Source organism: Mesoplodon bidens (genome assembly GCF_964165515.1).
Source record: "Mesoplodon bidens genome assembly, chromosome: 6".
NCBI lineage: Eukaryota > Metazoa > Chordata > Mammalia > Artiodactyla > Ziphiidae > Mesoplodon > Mesoplodon bidens.
This window is the reverse complement of record NC_138162.1, coordinates 8,663,045-8,680,983: the sequence shown is the minus strand read 5'-3', so window position 1 is coordinate 8,680,983 and position 17,939 is coordinate 8,663,045. Positions and strand designations below refer to the sequence as shown.

The 17,939-nt window shown below is 48.0% G+C and overlaps 1 protein-coding gene across 7 annotated transcripts in view; it reads left to right on the top strand.

Annotated features, from left to right (window-relative positions):
* The window catches only part of RALGPS1 (Ral GEF with PH domain and SH3 binding motif 1), a 286,463-nt gene that overhangs the window by 137,363 nt on the left and 131,161 nt on the right, over positions 1–17,939 (top strand). The window lies entirely within an intron of this gene.

Here is a 17,939-nt window from a genome sequence, read left to right as displayed (position 1 = left end):
GTTGGCTTGGGTTTGCCTTGAACATGGGTCTCCTGGCCGACAGCAGGTGCCCGGCTTGGGGGAGGTCAGGCTGGAGGAGGGAAAACCAGGCAGGGGACCACACGGAAGCCTGTGGTGCATCACTGTATTTCAGAAACTGCTGGGGGTGGGGGAGGGGAAGGGGAAGCCCTTTTGCAAACAGTTCATTTTAGAGCAAAGCCTTGGAAAGACCTAAAACAGTTATCAGTGAGCATGTCCCTCATACCGGATTGGAGACTCCTGCATCTCCCCGTGCCTGGGCTCTGAGAATGAAGGATGTGCGCATCTGAGCAGAGATGAAAGGGCACGGGCATGCGCTCTCGTGATCTCCCTCCCGAAGGCAGGAGGGCTTGAACTGGTGGATGCCGGCAGATCTTCTGCTTCCCAGAACTGAATCAGAGTGGCTGTTGCCCCTTTGGTGGGGGCCTGTACCACCCCAGGACCAAAGTCCTATGGCTCCCAAGTTAGGGTTACCACAGTGTTATCCACCTGTCCCCAAGTTTGCCAGCATTAAGACTAATTCTTTCCTTTAACTCCCAACTGAAAAAATTCCATTCCACATGCAGGAAATCCAGCCTTTTTTCCCTTCAGTTCCCCACCCCACGTGTTCCCAAGAATCCCCAAGGAATACTCATTTGTTCCACAGATCCATCCTGGTCGTTCCTGGTGCCTCAGCCAGCTGCCTGGCCACAAACCCTGATCCCTCCCTCCAGTCATCTTCTGCTTTCCTACCCAGTCTCTCCAGCTGGACCTGTGTGGAGCCAAGCTCCTCCTTCCTTTTTTTCCTAATATATTTATATATTTATTTATTTATGGCTGCGTTGGGTCTTCGTTGCTGCACACGAGCTTTCTCTAGTTGCAGCGAGCGGGGGGCTACTCTTCGTTGCAGTGCGCGGGCTCCTCATTGTGGTCGGTGGCTTCTCTTGTTGCGGAGCATGGGCTCTAGGCGTGCGGGTTTCAGTAGTCGTGGCATGCGGGCTCAGTAGTTGTGGCTCGCGGGCTCTAGAGCGCAGGTTCAGTAGCCGTGGCTCGCGGGCTCTAGAGCACAGGCTCAGGAGTTGTGGCGCACGGGCTTAGTTGCTCCGCAGCATGTGGGATCTTCCCGGACCAGGGCTCAAACCCATGTCCCCTGCATTGGCAGGCGGATTCTTAGCCACTGCACCACCAGGGAAGTCCCCCCCTTTTTTAAAAAAATAAATTTATTTTATTTATTTTATTTTTGGCTGTGTTGGGTCTTCTTTGCCGCACGTGGGCTTTCTCTTAATTGCGGCTAGCGGGGGCTAATCTTCGTTGCATTGTGCAGGCTTCTCGTTGTGGTGGCTTCTCTTGTTGCAGACCACAGGCTCTAGACGCATGGGCTTCAGTAGTTGTGGCACGCCGGCTTCAGTAGTCGTGGCTCGCAGGCTCTAGAGTGCAGGCTCAGTAGTTGCGGTGCGTGGGCTTAATTGCTCTGTGGCATGTGGGGTCTTCCCGGACCAGGGCTCGAACCCGTGTCTCCTGCATTGGCATGCGGATTCTTAACCACTGTGCCACCAGGGAAGCCCCAGGCTCCTCCTTCCTTAGCCAGGGAAGCACAGCTCGGGGATGGCTAAGGGGATGTCAGTGCCACAAAGAAAATCTTAAGCCTGCGTTCTGGAATGCCTACTTCTGGAGCCCAGAGCCGTGCCTTTCTCCTCTTTGCCCGATGGCCACGTGCTACAGGGCGCAACCAGCCCAGGAGAGCCTTTGATCAAGTTTCTCCTTCTCCAGATGGAGACATCCAACCCCCTCTGGGGCCCAGCAAGCAGGGAAAAGCTACCTTCTGACGCATCTCAAACATGCTTCTCAATCAACAGAATAATCACAAAGACACAACCCATCCCAAATGAAGGAAACCTTTTCCATTATTTTTTCGAGTCATCAGCTGCATATGGTTTTAAATCTCTCCCTTCCAGAGAGAATTTTGCCTTTACTTTTGCAATCTCAGGATTTGTTACCTTAAAATCCACATTTCTCTGGGACTTCACAGTCTTGGTCAATTTTCACAAAAAGCCAGTGGATGTTATTAAAATCCCCATTTTGCGAATGAAAAAACCCTACTATTTCACTTATGACTTAAGCAGCATCGTACGCCAGGCAGACACCAAGTTTAACTCCAGACCTCATGCTCATGGCTGGGGTTCCACCCTGCCTTAACGTATGCATCCTCCGTTTAACATCTGTCTCCATGGAGAGAAGCAGCACGGGAGGAAAGCACGCTGGGGGAGAGGTTTCTTTCCTTCAGGCTTTGCTGCCCAGTGCTGAGCCGCTGGTCACATTTGTCCCTTCTGGGGCACAGGGAGGACCCGCAGTCAGCCTTTCCGTGGGTCGAGCAGTTTTGTCTGAACCCCGGAAAGGAGGTGAGAGCACGAGCCCGTTTTGTGCAAGTGAAGGTGTGTTTCCATAGCAGGAATCTGTGGAGTCATCAGACAACTGCTCCTCTTTGACCTTTGCTCTTTGGACTTCTAAATAGAAGCTGACAATAATAAAAATGACCAGCGCTCACATTTACTTCCTCCGCCACACAACAGGCCCCGCACCGAGTGCTTTACACTCCTGATCTCATTTAATCCTCCCAACACTCCTTCCTCGGAGGAAGGCACTATTTTTAACTTATGTCACAGTTGCAGAAGCTAAATAAGACTTGTTAAAAGTTTCACCACTTACTAATGCCACATTCTAGTGCTGCGACCCCAGAGCCCCACCACTAACCTCAGAATATGCCATGTGTTCCTGCTAACAGACCTTTACCCTCTGGAGAAACCAGACAGTGGGCTGAAGAGAGGAATGTCTCCAGGGCCCTCCTGTGTGGTACAGGGGCTCAAGGTGGGAGAAGGAGGGCCTTCCCAGGGTCAGCCAGCCCTCAAGAAGAGAAGGATTAGGGATGGAGGAAGGGCTAGAGTTTCTCCAGCCACAGAAATAACGTGGGGCCATTGGGACGTCTCTTTTGGAAAGAGTTAGGACAATGGCCCTGAGAATCTGAAAGATTTCACGTGGTAGATAGCTTCTAAGACGGCCCCGACGATCCCTCGTATAGTCCCTTCCCCTGGAGCTCGGGCAGAACATACTGACTTGCTTCTAACAAACCCCTACGTGACAGAAATAATGGGATGTCACTCCGGGATTCGATTATAAAAAGACTGCTTCTCTGTTGGGTGTTGCTGTCGTCTTACTCTTTCTTGGCTCACGCATCCTGGGGGACTCCAGCAGCCGTGTGTTTGGCTGTCCTCTGGCGAGGCCTGTGTGGCGAGGGTGTGAGGCCTGCCGATAGCCACGTGAGTGAGCTTGGAAGCAGATTCTTTTTTTTTTTTTTTTTTTTTTTTATTTTTTATTTTTTTTAATTTTTTAATTAGTTTCTGCTTTATAACAAAGTGAATCAGTCATACATATACATCTGTTCCCACATCCCTTCCCTCATGCATCTCCCTCCCTCCCACCCTCCCCATCCCACCCCTCCAGGCGGTCACAAAGCACCAAGCTGATCTCCCTGTGCTCTGTGGCTGCTTCCCACTATCTATCTACCTTACGTTTGGTAGTGTATATATGTCCATGCCTCTCTTTCGCTTTGTCACAGCTTACCCTTCCCCCTCCCCATATCCTCAAGTCCATTCTCAAGTAGGTCTGTGTCTTTATTCCCGTTTTGCCCCTAGGTCCTTCATGACTTTTTTTTTTTTTTAAATTCCGTATATATGTGTTAGCATACGGTATTTGTCTTTCTCTTTCTGACTTACTTCACTCTGTATGACAGACTCTAGGTCTATCCACCTCATTACAAATAGCTCAGTTTCGTTTCTTTTTATGGCTGAGTAATATTCCATTGTATATATGTGCCACATCTTCTTTATCCATTCATCTGATGATGGACACTTAGGTTGTTTCCAGCTCCGGGCTATTGTGAATAGAGCTGCAATGAACATTTTGGTACATGTCTCTTTTGGAATTATGGTTTTCTCAGGGTATATGCCTAGTAGTGGGATTGCTGGGTCATATGGTAGTTCTATTTTTAGTTTTTTAAGGAACCTCCATACTGTTCTCCATAGTGGCTGTACCAATTCACATTCCCACCAGCAGTGCAAGAGTGTTCCCTTTTTTCCACACCCTCTCCAGCATTTATTGTTTCTAGATTTCTTGATGATGGCCATTCTGACTGGTGTGAGATGATATCTCATTGTAGTTTTGATTTGCATTTCTCTAATGATTAATGATGTTGAGCATTCTTTCATGTGTTTGTTGGCAGTCTGTATATCTTCTTTGGAGAAATGCCTATTTAAGTCTTCTGCCCATTTTTGGATTGGGTTGTTTGTTTTTTTGCTATTGAGCTGCATGAGCTGTTTATAAATTTTGGAGATTAATCCTTTGTCAGTTGCTTCATTTGCAAATATTTTCTCCCATTCTGAGGGTTGTCTTTTGGTCTTGTTTATGGTTTCCTTTGCTGTGCAAAAGCTTTGAAGTTTCATTAGGTCCCATTTGTTTATCTTTGTTTTTATTTCCATTTCTCTAGGAGGTGGGTCCAAAAGGATCTTGCTGTGATTTATGTCATAGAGTGTTCTACCTATGTTTTCCTCTAAGAGTTTGATAGTTTCTGGCCTTACATTTAAGTCTTTAATCCATTTTGAGCTTATTTTTGTGTATGGTGTTAGGGAATGATCTAATCTCAAACTTTTACATGTCCCTGTCCAGTTTTCCCAGCACCACTTATTGAAGAGGCTGTCCTTTCTCCACTGTACATTCCTGCCTCCTTTATCAAAGATAAGTTGGCCATATGTGCGTGGGTTTATCTCTGGGCTTTCTATCCTGATCCACTGATCTATCTTTCTGTTTTTATGCCAGTACCACACTGTCTTGATTACTGTAGCTTTGTAGTATAGTCTGAAGTCAGGGAGCCTGATTCCTCCAGCTCCATTTTTCGTTCTCAAGATTGCTTTGGCTATTCGGGGACTTTTGTTTTTCCAAACAAATTTTGAAATTTTTTGTTCTAGTTCTGTGAAAAATGCCAGTGGTAGTTTGATAGGGATTGCATTGAATCTGTAGATTGCTTTGGGTAGTAGAGTCATTTTCACAATATTGATTCTTCCAATCCAGGAGCATGGTATATCTCTCCATCTATTTGTATCATCTTTAATTTCTTTCATCAGTGTCTTATAATTTTCTGCATACAGGTCTTTTGTCTCCTTAGGTAGGTTTATTCCTAGATATTTTATTCTTTTTGTTGCAATGGTAAATGGGAGTGTTTTCTTGATTTCATTTTCAGATTTTTCATCATTAGTGTACAGGAATGCCAGAGATTTCTGTACATTAATTTTGTATCCTGCTACTTTACCAAATTCATTGATTAGTTCTAGTAGTTTTTCGGTAGCATCTTTAGGATTCTCTATGTATAGTATCATGTCATCTGCAAACAGTGACAGCTTTACTTCTTCTTTTCCAATTTGGATTCCTTTTATTTCCTTTTCTTCTCTGATTGCTGTGGCTAAAACTTCCAAAACTATGTTGAATAAGAGTGGTGAGAGTGGGCAGCCTTGTCTTGTTCCTGATCTTAGTGGAAATGGTTTCAGTTTTTCACCATTGAGGACAATGTTGGCTGTGGGTTTGTCATATATGGCCTTTATGATGTTGAGGAAAGTTCCCTCTATGCCTACTTTCTGCAGGGTTTTTATCATAAATGGGTGTTGAATTTTGTCAAAAGCTTTCTCTGCATCTATTGAGATGATCATATGGTTTTTCTCCTTCAACTTGTTAATATGGTGTATCACATTGATTGATTTGCGTATATTGAAGAATCCTTGCATTCCTGGAATAAACCCCACTTGATCATGGTGTATGATCCTTTTAATGTGCTGTTGGATTCTGTTTGCTAGTATTTTGTTGAGGATTTTTGCATCTATGTTCATCAGTGATATTGGCCTGTAGTTTTCTTTCTTTGTGACATCCTTGCCTGGTTTTGGTATCAAGGTGATGGTGGCCTCGTAGAATGACTTTGGGAGTGTTCCTTCCTCTGATATTGTTTGGAAGAGTTTGAGAAGGATGGGTGTTAGCTCTTCTCTAAATGTTTGATAGAATTCGCCTGTGAAGCCATCTGGTCCTGGGCTTTTGTTTGATGGAAGATTTTTAATCACAGTTTCAATTTCAGTGCTTGTGATTGGTCTATTCATATTTTCTATTTCTTCCTGAGTCAGCCTTGGCAGGTTGTGCATTTCTAAGAATTTGTCCATCTCTTCCAGGTTGTCCATTTTATGGGCATAGAGTTGCTTGTAGTAATCTCTCATGATCTTTTGTATTTCTGCAGTGTCAGTTGTTACTTCTCCTTTTTCATTTCTAATTCTATTGATTTGAGTCTTCTCCCTTCTTTTCTTGATGAGTCTGGCTAATGGTTTATCAATTTTGTTTATCTTCTCAAAGAACCAGCTTTTAGTTTTATTGATCTTTGCTATCGTTTCCTTCATTTCTTTTTCATTTATTTCTGATCTGATTTTTATGATTTCTTTCCTTCTGCTAACTTTGGGGTGTTTTTGTTCTTCTTTCTCTAATTGCTTTAGGTGCAAGGTTAGGTTGTTTATTCGAGATGTTTCCTGTTTCTTAAGGTGGGATTGTATTGCTATAAACTTCCCTCTTAGAACTGCTTTTGCTGCGTCCCATAGGTTTTGGGTCGTCGTGTCTCCATTGTCATTTGTTTCTAGGTATTTTTTAATTTCCTCTTTGATTTCTTCAGTGATCACTTCGTTATTAAGTAGTGTATTGTTTAGCCTCCATGTGTTTGTATTTTTTACAGCTCTTTTTCTGTAATTGATACCTAGTCTCATAGCATTGTGGTCAGAAAAGACACTTGATACAATTTCAATTTTCTTAAATTTACCAAGGCTTGATTTGTGACCCAAGATATGATCTATCCTGGAGAATGTTCCATGAGCACTTGAGAAAAATGTGTATTCTGTTGTTTTTGGATGGAATGTCCTATAAATATCAATTAAGTCCATCTTGTTTAATGTATCATTTAAAGCTTGTGTTTCCTTATTTATTTTCATTTTGGATGATCTGTCCATTGGTGAAAGTGGGGTGTTAAAGTCCCCTACTATGATTGTGTTACTGTCGATTTCTCCTTTTATGGCTGTTAGTATTTGCCTTATGTATTGAGGTGCTCCTATGTTGGGTGCATAAATATTTACAATTGTTATATCTTCTTCTTGGATCGATCCCTTGATCATTATGTAGTGTCCTTCTTTGTCTCTTCTAGTAGTCTTTATTTTAAAGTCTATTTTGTCTGATATGAGAATTGCTACTCCAGCTTTCTTTTGGTTTCCATTTGCATGGAATATCTTTTTCCATCCCCTTACTTTCAGTCTGTATGTGTCTCTAGGTCTGAAGTGGGTCTCTTGTAGACAGCATATATATGGGTCTTGTTTTTGTATCCATTCAGCCAATCTGTGTCTTTTGGTGGGAGCATTTAGTCCATTTACATTTAAGGTAATTATTGATATGTATGTTCCTATTCCCATTTTCTTAATTGTTTTGGGTTCGTTATTGTAGGTCTTTTCCTTCTGTTGTGTTTCTTGCCTAGAGAAGTTCCTTTAGCATTTGTTGTAAAGCTGGTTTGGTGGTGCTGAACTCTCTCAGCTTTTGCTTGTCTGTAAACGTTTTAATTTCTCCATCAAATCTGAATGAGATCCTTGCTGGGTAGAGTAATCTTGGTTGCAGGTTTTTCTCCTTCATCACTTTAATTATGTCCTGCCACTCCCTTCTGGCTTGTAGAGTTTCTGCTGATAGATCAGCTGTTATCCTGATGGGGATTCCCTTGTGTGTTATTTGTTGTTTTTGCCTTGCTGCTTTTAATATGATTTCTTTGTGTTTAATTTTTGACAGTTTGATTAATATGTGTCTTGGCGTATTTCTCCTTGGATTTATTCTGTATGGGACTCTCTGTGCTTCCTGAACTTGATTAACTATTTCCTTTCCCATATTAGGGAAGTTTTCAACTATAATCTCTTCAAATATTTTCTCAGTCCCTTTCTTTTTCTCTTCTTCTTCTGGAACCCCTATAATTCGAATGTTGGTGCGTTTAATGTTGTCCCAGAGGTCTCTGAGACTGTCCTCTGTTCTTTTCATTCTTTTTTCTTTATTTTGCTCTGCAGCAGTTATTTCCACTATTTTATCTTCCACCTCACTTATCCGTTCTTCTGCCTCAGTTATTCTGCTATTGATCCCATCTAGAGTATTTTTTATTTCATGTATTGTGTTTTTAATCGATGCTTGATTCATCTTTAGTTCTTCTAGGTCCTTGTTAACTGTTTCTTGCATTTTGTCTATTCTATTTCCAAGATTTTGGATCTGGGAAATAGAATCTTGGATCATCTTTACCATCATTATTCTGAATTCTTTTTCAGGTAGACTGCCTATTACGTCTTCATTTGTTAGGTCTGGTGGGTTTTTATCTTGTTCCTTCTCCTGCTGTGTGTTTTTCTGTCTTCTCATTTTGCTTATGTTACTGTGTTTGGGGTCTCCTTTTTGCAGGCTGCAGGTTCGTAGTTCCCGTTGTTTTTGGTGTCTGTCCCCAGTGGCTAAGGTTGGTTTAGTGGGTTGTGTAGGCTTCCTGGTGGAAGGTAGTAGTGCCTGTGTTCTGGTGAATGAGGCTGGATCTTGTCTTTCTGGTGGGCAGGTCCACGTCTGGTGGTGTGTTTTGGGGTGTCTGCGGACTTTTTATGATTTTAGGCCACCTCTCTGCTAATGGGTGGCGTTGTGTTTCTGTCTTGCTAGTTGTTTGGCATAGGGTGTCCAGCACTGTAGCTTGCTGGTCGTTGAGTGAAGCTGGGTGCTGCTGTTGAGATGGAGATCTCTGGAAGATTTTCGCCGTTTGATATTATGTGGAGCTGGGAGGTCTCTTGTGGACCAGTGTCCTGAAGTTGGCTCTCCCACCTCAGAGGCACAGCACTGACTCCTGGCTCCTCAATTTGGGATGATTTGTTGTCTATTCATGTATTCCACAGATGCAGGGTACATCAAGTTGATTGTGGAGCTTTAATCCGCTGCTTCTGAGGCTGCTGGGAGAGGTTTCCCTTTCTCTTCTTTGTTCTCACAGCTCCTGGGTCTCAGCTTTGGATTTGGCCCCGCCTCTGCGTGTAGGTCGCCGGAGGGCGTCTGTTCTTTGCTCAGACAGGACAGGGTTAAAGGAGCAGCCTCTTCGGGGACTCTGGCTCACTCAGGCCGGGCGGGGGGGAGGGGCACGGAGTGCGGGGCGAGCCTGCAGTGGCAGAGGTCGGCGTGACGTTGCACCAGCCCGAGGCGCGCCGTGCGTTCTCCCAGGGAAGCCGCCCCTGGATCCCAGGACCCCGGCAGTGGCGGGCTGCACAGGCTCCCGGAAGGGCGGTGTGGACAGTGACCTGCGCTCGCACACAGGCTTCTTGGCGGCGGCAGCAGCGGCCCCAGCGTCCCACGCCCGCCACTGGGCTCCGCGCTTTCAGTCGCGACTCGCGCCCGTCTGTGGAGCCCCTCCAAGCAGCGCTCTTAATCCCCTCTCCTCGCGCACCAGGAAACCAAGAGGGAAGAAAAAGTCTCTTGCCTCTTCGGCAGCTCCAGAGTTTTCCCGGACTCCCTGCCGGCTAGCTGTGGCACATTAGCCCCCTTCAGGCTGAGTTCTCGCTGCCAGCCCCAGTCCTTTCCCTGCGCTCTGACCGAAGCCCGAGCCTCAGCTTCCAGCGCCGCCCGCCCTGGCGGGCGAGCAGACAAGCCTCTCGGGCGGGTGAGTGCCGCTCGGCACCGATCTTCTGTGCGGGAATCTCTCCGCTTTGCCCTACCCAGGTATGTGGGGAGTTTCTTGCCTTTTGTGAGGTCTGGGGTCTTCTGCTAGCATTCAGTAGGTGTTCTGTAGGAGTTGTTCCACATGTAGCTGTATTTCTGGTGTATCCGTGGGGAGGAAGTTGATCTCCGCGTCTTACTCTTCCGCCATCTTACCCGGAAGTCCGGAAGCAGATTCTGCCTGAGAGGAGCCTTCAAAGGAGGCCGCAGCCTCTCCATGACTGTCGTCTCATGAGACACCTTAAGCCAGGGGCGCCCAGCTAAAACATACCCAAACTTCTGACCCACGGAACTGCAAGATGGCAAATGTTTATTGTTGTGAGTTGCTAAATTTGGAGGTAAGTTGTCACACAGCAATGGATAACTAGTGCATTGCACCCACTTTATCACTACCCCACATTTGTTACTTTGTTGCCCCACCTATACTGGAACAAAATCAGCTGTAAAACTCAACACACAGAAGACTGTCAGATTCTGGATGTTAAAAATTGTATTGAAATGCATTAAGTTTACTCATTCACTCATTCATCCACTGCACACATATTTTATATGAACCCACCATGGGAAAATAAGAGGAGCCAAAGAAGCAGAGGGCAAATCACTGTCCTCAAGGTGCCTACACACTTGCTGCAGGAGACTACAGCAGGCACCATGATGGAATCAGGAGCAGGTTACAGCTGGGGCTAGAGAGAGACAGACAGACAGACAGGCAGACAGAGGTGAGTTCTACCTAGACAAATCAGGAGATTCCCAACCGCCCCACATAGCAACCTATGCAATGGTGGGACAAGTGTCCAATTCCTGTATCTATTTTGGGTTTGCTTTATTGATGGAAATCCAGAGCTGTGACCTGCTCCCTTGTGGAGGTAGGGCCAACCTAGAAAAAGGACATAAGTGCTGTTGACAGTCTCCAGACAGAGCAGATGCCTCAGGCTAAACTCCAGACTCTAGACAGCAGACTGTAGGGAGGAAAGGACTCCTTTTCTCTCCCTCTCTGGTCTTCAGTCTCTAGGGCCTGGGCTTTTACTGGTAGAGTTGGAGGTATGTACCCCTGGCAGTGTGTGCTGAGCTGATGTCTAGAACAAGGGACTAATCTAGGGGCTAAAAGGGAGGAATTACTTCCTACCTGCCCTTGACTATTTACGGAGAGGACTCTATGAACCCATAAATCCAGGACAAACCATCGATGACAAGATTCCTCAGATGTGTGTTATTTTCTGTTTACTTCTCAGAGACAATATCAGAGTAGTTGAGAGCAAGAGCCCTGGAGGCAAACTGCGTTCTTTCAGATCCTGACTCCGCTGCTAATGAGCTGAGTCCTCTTGGAAATGTTACTTCATTATCTTTAAAATGGGAATAATCACAGGATCTACCTCATGGGGTAGCTGTGAAGAGCAAATAAAGTATTCCATGTAATGAACTCCAGATAATACTCTGTATGGAGTAATTATTTGCTGTAAAATATTTATCATTAAAAAACCTCCTTAATTAAAAAAAAAAAGACTGTCAGATTGATCTCTGGGGCAGCAGGAAGTGCTGGGTCCCAAAATTAGAAGCTGATTTTGAGGGAAGGAAATCCTCTAGGGCAGAGGGAGCGGTTGCCACATGGAGAGGCGATGAATTCTGGAAGCTCTGTGAGGAAGGAAGGTGCCTGGGGACAAGCTGATTAGAGCCTGAAAGGTCCCAGGAAGTTACCCTCAGAAAGGCCTAGAGTGTAAGTCATCCAGGGCTTTAGGGGCCCAGGAGTGCCTGTTCAAGGGGGGGCGGGCAAGATCTCTGCTTCCTGCGGCCAGAAAGGCTGTGCCCAGCAGTGCCATTCAACTCCCATTCATCTTTTAAAAACTCTTAAAATGACAAAAGTAGCACATTGTTTGTCGTAAAACTCACACTAGAAAGTCTATAAAGTAGAAAGTGAAAATCCCCTTCCTCCCCTCCTACTTCGCAGAGGCATCCAGTGTTGGCAGGTGGGGTGTGTCCTTCCAGGCACTTGAATCCACACGGAGAAGTATCTGTGCACATGGGGGTCTGCAAAGAGTCTCGTGCTTTTTAACCAAAATGGGAACCTTTGGGTAGACAGTTTGTTTTGCACCTTACTTTTTGTTCCACTCGAAGTGTGGTGGGTACTGTTCGGTGGCAGCAGGTACAGAACTCCTTCATTCTTCCAAGTGGCTCCATGGCACCCGTGGCCACGTGGCGCCTTATTGGACGGGGCCTGGATGTACGTTGATTTGTTTAGCCCCTATTGATAAATGCTTAGGTTGTTTCTACTTTTTCCCTTGGCCGGGTGGTGCAGTGGAGAACACCTTTTTACTTGTATCTTTACTCACCTGCCAAGAGTATTTCTGAAAACACCAAGAGCTAGAAGTGGAATTGCTGGGCACAGGTGACGTGCGACTTTCTTTTTGGTCATTGCTGCTGGGGAGCCCACGTCCTGGGTTACAGTTCCACTCCCACCCACACATGCCAGCCTGCCTGTCTTCTCTGCTCTCACCAGCGCTAACCATTACCAACCAGTTTCTTATAATGAAACGACAGGTGAAAGATGGCCTCTGGTTTTGATACACATTTTTCTACCCACTAGTTCTTTGTGCTCTTGGCAAAGAAGCTGCTTCCTACTTCAAGCCCGTGCTCCCTGGGCCTGGGCTGGGCAGCCAGGCCTTCAGGCCTCGCACCCAGCTGCTCAGCTGCCCCTGTTTCCTGTGTCTGCATCCTGAATGTCTGTCCTTAATTCCTCTCCCCGCGTCCCCAGCACAGCCCTGCACTGCCCTGGCTGTCGGATTCCCGTGGAGAGGAGGCGATGCCCGGCACACTCGCCTCGGGCTAGGTCAGCTTTCTGGGTTCCAGGGAGGCTGTGTGCTTCCTCTAATTCTTTCCCCTCTTCGAGGTGACTAGGGCGTGGGCCTCTGTCATCACACTGCTCCAGAAGGCAATTCTAATGCCATTCCCTCTCTGTTAGCTACACTTGTGGGTTCTGGGCCACTCCCAGCTCTGCTAAGGGTCAGGGCGAATGTGGCCTGTCCACCCTTGCCCAGGGAGCGGTCCTCCTAATGTGAGGTGTCCCTCAGCTTTAGGAGGGTACATGCACTGCAGCAGCGGGAAGGAAGCACCCCTGACCAGCATTTATCATGACCGTCGGCGAGCAGTGGGGAGGTGCTGCGTGTGGAAGGGCTTTGGGAAGGCTGCACAGCTGGGAAGGATTATCTGTGTCTGAGTTCCCATGTTTGGGTGAGCTGACCCAGGATACCCCAGGTCAGGAGTGTCCCAGTGATTGTAGGTACCAAGGCATGTGTCCACAAGGGGGTGGAATCCCAGGCTAGAGCTCGTTCAGGCCTGACTGCAGGATCTGAGAGAGACTTGCCAAGCAAGCCCCTGTCCTGAAGGCATGGAGATGGGAGATAAGCCAACATAACAGGGGCCCAGTTACCAGATAGTACAGACCAAGGCTTGGACGAGATAGAACTGGTACATGAGGTGACAGCCAGACCAGCCACAAGCAGGGCACTCCTAGTGCCAGAGGGCGGCGCTTAGTCCAAGAGGAAGGGAGGAAGGCAGGGCCCAGCCACTTCAGCCCTGGCAAAGGATTGTGAGCCCCAAGAAGCTGAGAGATATTCTCCATCACTGCCCCCTATTATTCTGTGCCCTCAGCTCTGAGATAAATTGGGCAATCAGCCCTGGACTGACTTCCTGACAGCTGGGGACCTACTGTCCATCCAGCTGCTTCTGCACAGGTAGGCTGGCTGGCCAGCTCACACACCCACTTCTGTGGGCAGCAGGCTCCATGCTGCATGATTATCAGACATACTAGGAAGTGATGATGGGGTGAGAGAGGAGCCTTGGTCATTTCATTTCATCATTGGGGACAGTGATCTAATCCTGCAGAGGCAGGAGCTCAGGAGTCAGACAGACTCGAGCTCAAATCCTGAGCATCTCAGGCTGCATGTTCTTGGGCAAGTCACGTACAACTCTGAGCCTCAATTTCTGTTACGTCGAAGGGAGGGTAATTGTAGAACCCACCTCACAGGGTGGTTGTGAGAGTTTAAAGAGACACACATGGTGCCTGGCACATGGACAGCGCCTATAGATTGCGGGTGGTATGAGTGCTATCCAGAGCAAATACTGCCTGGAAGAGCCCAGCAGTGGGGAACTTGTTGCCTCCTATATCTATGAAAACTATCGAGAAACTCGGCGTATCCAGGAAGGGCAGGAAGAGCCTCCTCTGGGCACAGCCATGTGTCATGTTTAGTGACACAGCTGAGCCTGGGAGGGCAGGAGTCAGCAGGGGAGGGGCCGGGGAATAGGACATGATCTAACAAGTAATGGGACAGAATCCATCTAGTTGGCAAAATACGGTCTCCAGAGAGGATGGGGACCAACAACAGCTGGAGTGTAGTCCAGACACCTTTTTGGATATAGAGCCAGCCTTGACCTCTCCTCCGCTGGGACCGTGGGAACTTCCCCCACGCCTTCCACAGCCTTGAGCTCCAGCAGCCGCGTTCCTGCCACCAGCTCTGCTTGGAGCCCAGTCGATAGGAGTGAGGTGGACACCCAACCCTAGCGGGCCAGTCGGGTCCTCTGGCTGGGAGTTGGCTGAGAGGAGAGGGGCTTCAGGTCTTTGCTGGCACTCAGACCAGGAGGACACGTGAGCTCAGAAATTCCATGCTGGGAAAAGCTGATCCATGCACGAGAAACAGAGAGAGACCCTGCAGGCAAGGGAAAGGGAAAGGACAGAGAGAGAGAGGCTGAGAGAGCGGGTTCCTGGCCTCTCGAAGGCTTTCCAGGCAGTTTCTGGTTCCTGGTCCTTGTGAGGCCCAGCTGTGTCCCTGCTCATGGACTCCGGGAGATACCTCATGTCCTTATGTAACCAGCTTATTAAATGAGCTGGACCCAGTCAGGTGTAAGAAGAAACCAACTTTATTTTTCCGCAGTGTCCTTTCCAGCCTACTCTGTGGATTAGTTCTTTTCCCAGTCGACACTGAGAACTTAGCGGGTCCCGAAGTCTCTCTGCTGTTAACAGTCACGTCACTCCAGACCATCCAGTGTAGGGGTCAGAAGTGTGGACTCCTACAGCCGGTCCCGCTGGAGGCCTGGGGTGGGGGAGGGCACACGCTCAAGTGCCTCCACCAGACCCCGCAGTCCTATTGCCTCCCTCCTGGTCCACTGAGCTTTGTGGCCCTTGGGGTTGGAACAGACGAGACAGACAAGGGAGAGGCAAGGGCCCCTCTGAGGTGGCCTGTTCAGTCGGAGCCCAGAGCTGGCACCCGTGGGTATGCCAGCTGCCCAGAGTACCCACGCTCTGTCTTTTCCCTCTTCCCGTCTTTTCTCCCTCTTTGTTGCCGCTTCTTCAGAATTTCCCTTCGGGGCACCTCTGACTCAGCTCCCTCCATGGGGCAGTGCTTCTCCTCTAGCTGACCACTTATGGCCCTTCCTTGGCTCCTGGGCCTCCTGCACCGCCCCTCCTCACCATCCAGGCTGCCCTCTGGTTCCTAGGAGCTGTGTCCTTGCCTCCCCGCCCCCATCGGAGGGCTTACCCTTTGCTCCCAGTGCAGTACCAGCTTCTTACTGCTCCCTACCTCTGGCCTGCAGACTTGAGGTGTGAGTCAGATGGGAGTGCTTATACTCACCAGGCCAGGCTCTTGGAATGGTCCCTGGAAGCTCCTCTCACTGACTGAAGGAGGGGGAACACCTACCCTCCCTGTGGTGGCAGCGGGGGAGCATATCATGGGGACGACTCATCCCCCCACCCCGGGATACTTTTTCTGCACCTCTTACACAGGCTGCAGGTGGCTCTAATGCTGCAGAGCCAGTTTGGGGCCACCCCCTTGCAAGGAGGGTCTTGCACCTTTTGCTCTTGGCAGTTATGATTTTGTCCTTAGCCTTTCGAGACTCGGAAAAAACCGAGGCTGAAAGAGTGCCTGTTTAACATTTTGTTACACTTAAAATGTTCCTTTTTTGTTTAATCCAGTTCTCTAGCTTTCGCTTACTATAACTGAGAGTTTTTACCAGACTATGTAAAGCAGATGAGGTGCTCTGGGGAGATCGGGGGGACCCCTTGAACTCCCAGAGAGCATCAGCGGAGTATGAACAGCATGGATTCCCATCCCCAGTGTTTGCAGTAGTTCAAAGGTTTCTCTTTCAATCTGGATCAGATTGGCAAGATTCGGGGGGAGGGGGCCCTGTTCAGTGTCACTTGCTTGGGGACCATCTCTGTTTTCCTGCCGTGTTCCGCACACGAGCCCAGCAGGTGGGTGCCCTCTACTGATCAAGGTGTCACTGACTTCCTTCTGGGTCTACAGAGGCATTCACCGTGGAGACCTTAGTAACAGTAGGAGCCCTGTGACTGCAGGCCTTAGAAGTCCCCGGGCGGGATGGGCGAGGAGGAGGAGTGTTGATGTGCGTTGGTTGTGCCGAGTGCTGTTTGCCGGCAGGGGAGCGACTCCCTGGGCACCAGGCGTGGCGCCTGAGCACAGCCCTCTCGTCTCCCTGTTCTCTTCTTTGATGCTGTTGGTTTGGTAAACGTACTTCAGGGAGAGTGGGTTCCACATCTCTGATGGGCATATGCCTCCCTCTCCTTCCATACAGCCGGGGTATGATTTGACCAAGACCCAGGTTTAGGTATCGGGGTGTGTGGGGTTGGAGAACCAGTGGTGTCAGGCCCTACTTTTGTTTGGTTCCAGCTAGTTTAGTAAAGGGTTGCTCCCCGTTGTCCAGTGTGGCTTTCCAGAGCTCTCTGCTTTGGGGTTTGGACATAAGACCAGTGACTGGTAAGGTTGGGCCCTGTTTACCTTTACCGTCAATCCTTGCATCCCACACACCCGACTCCAGGTATGGGAGGGGGTGGGTGTGGTCTGGGCCAAGGTTGAGGACGCCTAGTGGTGTCCAGATTCCACTGTGGCCCCCAGCACTGACTAGGCCCTTGGGAGATTCGTGCCTGACATCCAGAACCTTCTGGACTAACTCCTGCTGGGGCATTTTACCAGCAGTCTGGCTGTGAGCCTCACTTTCTCCCCTTCTGTGAAGTGAGGGGAACAGTCCCTCCTACACAGGCTGCTGTGAGGTCACATAAGAAGACACAAGTCCAACTCCAAGCATGTAGTAGGCGTCAGTAAACATCAGTCTCTCCACAGTACAACTTTGCTAGAAAAGGCTCTCATATGGCAGCATTACTTTGTCATTAAGAAGAGAGATTGGTGAGTCCAAAGGTTTAATAAGTACGTTTTAAATTTTGATATATACGTTGCCAAACTGCTCTTCAAAAATATTGAATCAGTGTTTACTTCCATCCAGAGTACATAGAGTACATATTTCTCCATTCCCTTGTCAATGGGGAGATTGACATTTTTTCGTCTTTGCCAGTCTGCTAGGCACCATGTGATGGTTTATGCTTGATTTAATGTACAACTCTGGTGATTACTGAGGTTGGCCTCTTTTCTTGTTTACTGGCTTTTGTGAGTCTTCTAACATGTTTGTGTGCTTTACCAAGTTTTCTATAACAGTGTATCTTTCTTCTTAATTTGAAAGAGTTCTTGGTGTAGCATGAATATTAATCGTATACTTTTCTCTTTAATATTTGCCTTTCAATCTCAGTCATGTTTTATTTTATTTTGTTTTGTTTTTCAGAGGGCAAAAAATTCGGGACTTTCTTTAGTCCTATCCCTTCGTCTTTTCCTTTATGGTTTTGGGGTTTCTCATCAAGCCCAGAGGCGCCTTTCCTACCGACAGATTTGTTTTACAGGAAGGTGGTTCTGGCAGCTAGTGTGGAAGTCGGATTGGGACGAGGGAGGTGGGGGCACAGGGCTCCTTGGTCTGGTGGGGAGCCTGTTGCTGTGGTGGTGGGGAGCCTGTTGCTGTCGTTGAGGGGAGAGGGGAGGAGGGCCTACACCAAGGCAGAGAAGAGGCCTTGCATGGAGGGGTGGGTCGACCTTGGCCAGGGGGAGGGAGGAGTCCTGGCTTCTCACCTGAGCAATTGAGTAGATGGTATCATTTGGTGAAATGAGACCAGACCTGGGGAAAGGTGTTTCAGATGTTGACTGCACTGCTTGTGTCTGGCAGAGACATCCAGGACGCAGCTAGACATAAGGAGGTGGGGCTCCAGGAAGCCATCTTGGCCTGAGGTACTG